At 42.3% G+C, this 6,507-nt stretch overlaps 1 long non-coding RNA gene across 1 annotated transcript; it reads left to right on the top strand.

Annotated features, from left to right (window-relative positions):
• Positions 1–3,985: 3,985 nt before the first annotated feature.
• On the top strand, positions 3,986–4,536 carry LOC145423658 (uncharacterized). Its single transcript, XR_013904717.1, has 2 exons — positions 3,986–4,262; positions 4,342–4,536. It is a non-coding gene; the product is annotated as an uncharacterized LOC145423658 (long non-coding RNA).
• The last annotated feature ends 1,971 nt before the right edge of the window (positions 4,537–6,507 follow it).

The following is a 6,507-nucleotide window of genomic DNA, read 5'->3' as shown; positions in this document are numbered from 1 at the left end:
TCCCAGACCTGGTGAATGACCTGCAGAGAGCTGGGACCAAAGTAACAAAGGTCACCATCAGTAACACACTACAACGGCAGGGAATCAAATCCCGCAGTGCCAGACGTGTTCTGCTGCTGAAGCCAGTGCATGTCCAGGCCCGTCTGAAGTTTGCCAGAGAGCACATGGATGATACAGCAGAGGATTGGGAGAATGTCATGTGGTCAGATGAAACCAAAGTAGAACTTTTTGGTATAAACTCAACTCGTCGTGTTTGGAGGAAGAAGAATACTGAGTTGCATCCCAAGAACACCATACCTACTGTGAAGCATGGGGGTGGAAACATCATGCTATGGGGCTGTTTTTCTGCCAAGGGGACAGGACGACTGATCCGTGTTAAGGACAGAATGAATGGGGCCATGTATCGTGAGATTTTGAGCCAAAACCTCCTTCCATCAGTGAGAACTTTGAAGATGAAACGAGGCTGGGTCTTCCAACATGACAATGATCCAAAACACACCGCCCGGGCAACAAAGGAGTGGCTCCGTAAGAAGCATTTGAAAGTCCTGGAGTGGCCTAGCCAGTCTCCAGACCTCAACCCCATAGAAAATCTGTGGCGGGAGTTGAAAGTCCGTGTTGCTCAGCGACAGCCCCAAAACATCACTGCTCTCGAGAAGATCTGCATGGAGGAATGGGCCAAAATACCAGCTACTGTGTGTGCAAACCTGGTAAAGACCTATAGTAAACGTTTGACCTCTGTTATTGCCAACAAAGGTTATGTTACAAAGTATTGAGTTGTATTTTTGTTATTGACCAAATACTTATTTTCCACCCTAATTTACGAATAAATTCTTTACAAATCCTACCATGTGGATTCATGGATTTTTTTTTTCACATTCTGTCTCTCACAGTTGAAGTGTACCTCTGGTGCAAATTACTGACCTCTGTCATCATTTTAGGTGGGGGAACTTGCACAATCGGTGGCTGACTAAATACTTTTTTGCCCCACTGTATTTGGAATTATTAGCAGAAATTTCGATTTCATTTGCTATCAGTGCTATTGGGTGTAATGTGTTACAAAGTAACAAAGTAACACACAATCACATATAAACATCAAACAAACTTTCTAGTTGTTTCTTTTTAACTTCCTGTGCTACAATCAGCTGATTTCAGCTCATGTGAGGGAGGAGGGAAAAGGTGGGTCTACAGTGGAGCTATGGAAACTGTACAAAAAGGCAACAACACTATGGTGAAGTGAAAAGTGTATCCAGGACTGCACTATACAGCGAAATCTGCTGTTGAAAGAATTCTTGCATTTTTAGAAGCCTTGTACAAAACAAACTTACACAAATATAAATCTAATTCCAATTTGCATGTCATTACTAGAACAAGTGAGGCACTGCAGATAGGTAGAGTACATCAATGTGGGTAATTGGGTAACATTGCTATAAATGATGTGCCTCTCAGATACAAAATTCACTGCTTTTCTTGGAATTCTGAGATAATAAATTAAAAGTAAATGTTCAGTATAAGTATACTAGACACAACTACAGGTACATGTGTGATGTGATGTGTTTTGCTGTTAATTAGGTGAATTTACCCTTTAAAGAGTCAGCAATAGCTTCAAAGAGCAGCTTCGCTTTGATCTTGCAAATTAATTAATGTGATTGCTTAATGGTTCACAAGCCCACTGTTCAAATAGTCTTTAAAATAAAGTACTACATTTGTGAGGTATTATAGCTTGGATAGAGACAAAGACGCAACATTAAAATGAATACAAGCTATTTCTATTTTTTATTAGTAGTAGTAGTATAATTGGTATTCTGTTTGTATTTTTGTCCTGCTGTGGCTTTGTGCTCACGGTTGCTCTTATTGGCACGATCATGGTTGAAACATGTATAGTAACTCCAACATGATTTCCATGCATGTTTAAATAGATGGCTGACATGCAGCTGACACTGGTTTAGCTAAAACAGGCTTTTGTTAGGATGAGATTAATATATGAAGCACCCCCCCTCTCCCCTGTCTGTAGGACTGAGGGTCCTAATGCACACACACAAACAAATGCACACACACCACCTTGTCACAACTCTTTTTTAGCTCTCATCTGAAATGAGAACATGCCCTGGGCTGTGCTGGGAGAATGGAAGTCAAAGACTGAAAAAGAAAAGGGGAAAAAAAGAGAGATAGAGGGACGGGGAAGGAAATAAAAGAAAAAAAGCCAAAGGGGAGAACACAGAGTGATAAAAGGCCAAACCAGGAGAGGAGAAGGGGGAGAAAGAGAGAGACGGAAAGTGAAAGAGAACACGACAGGGGCTGTGGATCAGCCTGGAGGGTCAGCGGTGTGAAAGAGTTGTAGTTCATTGTAACGTCTCGACCTCTTCCACCACCCCCCGAACCCATCCGCGACCACGGTATCCAGCCCGCCTCCTCCCACCAGGTCCCTCCAGCAGCTATTTAACATGGAAATTGATTTAAACAGAGGCTGAGATATCCGCAGTGGGACCTGAGGACACGTGCCTCCAGTCAGCAGAGAAGAAGCTAATGAGAGGTGAGAGACCTGAGCAGAGCTAACAAGGAAAGCAGCAAGCACAATGAGACAGGAGAGGAGAGACAGAAATTAGAGAGGAGGGAGCGCAGAATGGGGAAGAAATTGAAGTAAAATTGGAGAGAAATGAGGGAGTCGAAATTTTATAATTTCCAACTCGAGCTCCCTGCAGCCAACTGCAAGACGTGAAATAAATAAATAAAGAAATGAGTGAGAGAGGTGTGTGTTTGTATGGGAGTGTATGTGTGGATGCAGAGCTACACTCTGTAGGTTACCAGTATATTCAAGTCAAATAACACAAGTCTTTTCCCATATTTTTTATATGTTACTTTATTTTCATTTTCAAAGTTATACCTCCAATATTACAAAACAAATAAACAAGAAAAAATATTGGCTGATGTAGGAATTCAAAAAGTTCAAATTCCATATTTCTTATTATGTATGTAATATATTAGAGATAGGGTGAGGAGTTCAGCCATCCAGGAGGGGCTCAGAGTAAAGCCGCTGCTCCTCCACATCGAAAGGAGCCAGTTGAGGTGGTTCAGGCATCTGACAAGGATGCCTCCTGGGCACTTGCTAGGTGAGGTGTTTCGGGCATGTCCCACCGGGAGGAGGCCCTGGACATGTGGAGAGATTATATCTCTCAGCTGGCCTGGGAACGCCTTGGCGTTCCCCTGGACAAGCTGGAGGAGGTGGCTGGGGAGAGGGAGGTCCGGACTTCTCTGCTTAGGCTGCTGCCCCCGTGACTCAGCCCCAGATAAGCGGAAAAAGATGGGTGGATAATATATAAGAATATACATAAACTATATTATACCTCTGGTCATTTCAATTATGTAAACTCTCCTTTTGATGTTGGACTTTACAGTTTTATTAAATCTGGACATTTTGTTTATCTCAACATTTGTGTAGTGTTTGAACATATCTCACAAAAGTTTGATCAAGATAGCAATTATAATAAGCTATGAGACAAAGACCTATTCTTCACTAAACTGCTCGCTAACGTGTATTAAACAGCATGCATTAATTTTTGTTTTATAACGATAAAACTTCATAATAATTTGCTTTACTTTCACACCTGTGTTATGATTTTATCCCATGTAAAATGCTACGTTCAGATGAAGAGACTGGAGTTTTGATATTTGTGCATTTTATGTCATAATTTATTTCTGATAGTTCCTCCAAATATTTAATCTGTGAGTACTTCAGTGTACGGCCTTCTCTTTCACAGTCACAGCCTTCTTCTCCTTATATACTGAAACTGCGCCGTGCTGTACTATTTCTTTTATTAACAATTAACAAAGATGTTTTTCACTTCTGTTAGAAACCATTACGTTGTCTGCATAAAGTAATATTTTATGTTCTTCCCTAGTCTGGTCTTGTCTTGCTGATAAATATTTCAGATGGTGTTCCATTAACTCTTACTCTAGCACTTGTCTGATTGTACATGTTGTTGTTTTTTAATATTTAAGTACATTAACTACATTTAAATACTTATGATACATAAGCATGTGATGAAAGCAGTATTTGTCATGACCCTGTGCCTTCTCGGCTGACTCTGTATGGCTACAAGTGTTTTTGTTGTGCTGCATCTCTCTCTCTCCCCTGCACTGCGCTCTACCGGGGCGGAGTCATGACGGCTCCAGCCCCTGGCTCGGACACCTGCAAGCAATCATCTCACTCACTTCTTAAGGCGGCTGCTGAGAGTGCTTCCTCGCTGGATTATTGTGTAACACTCGTCAGTGTCATCACCTATCTGAGCCGTTTTTCGAGTTTCTGTCGTGCCACTACTTACCTGCCTTTCCTCTCTGTGCCAGGATTCTCGCCAGCCTGAGGACCGCCGTTGGTGAGCTAAAGCCGGAGTCCGAGCTACCTGAGCTTCAGTGGATTTTGTACATAGCCCTCTTCTTCCCGTGCCTGTGCTTCCCGGAGACCCTCTTCCTGTGCCCCCTCACCTGTATATATTCGCACCTGGTGTCTGTGTGTGTAAATAAATCACGAACTTAAGTGACGGTCTGCCTCCGAGTCCCTCCTGAGCCTGACAGTATTAAATATAAATGGCCTTGATAGTTGATGAAATGCTTTTCCTGGAAGTCCCATGATTTAAGAATAAGCTGCTTTAATTAAATAAGCTTTAAGTGTGTGTGTGGGGGGGGGGGGAGTTGGAGCCAGTTACAATGGGACAAGAGGCGGGGCACACTCTGGACAGTGTGCCAGTGTGTGGCGGAGCTAACACATGAGACAGACAACCATTCACACTCACATTCACACCTATGGGAAATTTTGAATCACCAGTTAATCCCCCTAATTCCATGTCTTTGGACTGTGGGAGGAAGCCACCCATGCAAACACGGGGAGAACATACAAACTTTACATAGAATGGTCCTTCTAACCACCGTGCTGCTCTAATTCTATTTATTTTATTTTATTCTATTTTTTCCTGATATTTGACACTTGGTTTAGTGGTTACTTTTTTAAAAGTGCCTTTTAAATAAAGTTGGCTTGGAAAATATGTCAGCCATGACGTTTGGCTCTCCATTATTCCAACATACAGTATGAGCTGTACTTGCTGTAGTGTGGCTCTTGCCTTCTTCCTTGACTACTTGCCAAAGGTAAAGATTATTCCTTGAAGGACTGCCATGAGAGGAATAAATAGAAATGCATGAAAAGCTCTCCCTGCAAATGTTAGAACACACTCCAGCATGAGGGACTCTTAGGCACAAGAGCTTTACAACATTTTAGGAACTGCTTGTAACTAAGTAGAAACATTTAACCCTGAGTTGCTTGAAGCTGCAATCACACCAGGGAAAACAGTGGTTGGATATCACTGCATGACCGAAATTAGTAGCATTCTGATGATTAACTGTCTTAAATCAGCCAAAATTGCTAATCTGCTGGGGTCTGCACATGGAGAAATTCACGGTAACTACTTACCGTGAAGGTCCTGTGGAACCTTCAAATATAAGGTTTCACCAGAACCTCATATTTGAAACAGAACTCCAAAAATTTACCCACAACTAAGGATGTAGTTTCCATCCTGCAGCAACTACATCAAAATGCAAAAATGACAGCAAAACGATATAGGCACAGGCTTGCTGCATTCATATAGGACAATAAGCAGAATGAAACTAGTTGGCAACCAGCCGAGGCAACCCCCTGTTGCAAAGCAACATGTTGCAACAGTTCAGATTGATTTACAACCTAGTAGTAGCAATCCGTCTGCCTTTGTAAATAGGATGGCCAATATTTGCAAACTGACTATCCATCACAGGATTACTGAGCAAAAATGGATAACGTTCAGTTTTTCAACTGTTTTGCTTATTTTGCCAAAAATTCCCTTGACACTGCTATTTTAAAAGAAAAGTAGTGTTACATTTTACAATTGTGTTGGTTTTCCCTACTGCTATCTGAACAGATGGTCAGCCAGTCTTTGTAATCTGAGTACTATATGCTGGAGAGTAGTAGTAATTTCTAGGCTTGTGACTACAAGACGTAAAAAAAACGTAGTTCTTAAACGGTGAACTCACAGTAACATGGCTGACTCGCACCGTGCCCTCCACAGGCCCTGAACAATGCACTCCTGACTCTGGTTCACTGTGTCTCGGCATCTCAAGTCCTCTCTCGTGCACTCTCTCATTCACACGGGCATTTTTGGCGAGTACAATGAGGTTTGCGTTTTTTGCATTTTGTCGCTTATTTGGAGCAACTTTTAGAAACAGTGACACTGAATTCTCACATGCATTACAGATTTGTTAATTACTTAACACCGCATTTTCCACTGAGGAAGTGTTAGAGTTCTGTGCCTAGACGCTGTTAGCAATCGCACTACTTGTGTGTGCTGTGCCTAAGTCCAAATGAAGCCCACCAGTTTAACCACACTCGGCCACAGAACGCAGTGATCACGCTCATCGAACAAGCTGGAAAATGAACCTTGCCTGGGCCCAGTGCACTCGCTTGCCATCGGAAGCTGCAACCATGATAGC

The sequence above is a fragment of the Astatotilapia calliptera genome, chromosome 22 (genome assembly GCF_964374335.1).
Source record: "Astatotilapia calliptera chromosome 22, fAstCal68.1, whole genome shotgun sequence".
Taxonomy (NCBI): domain Eukaryota; kingdom Metazoa; phylum Chordata; class Actinopteri; order Cichliformes; family Cichlidae; genus Astatotilapia; species Astatotilapia calliptera.
This window is presented reverse-complemented; position numbering and strand designations above follow the sequence as displayed.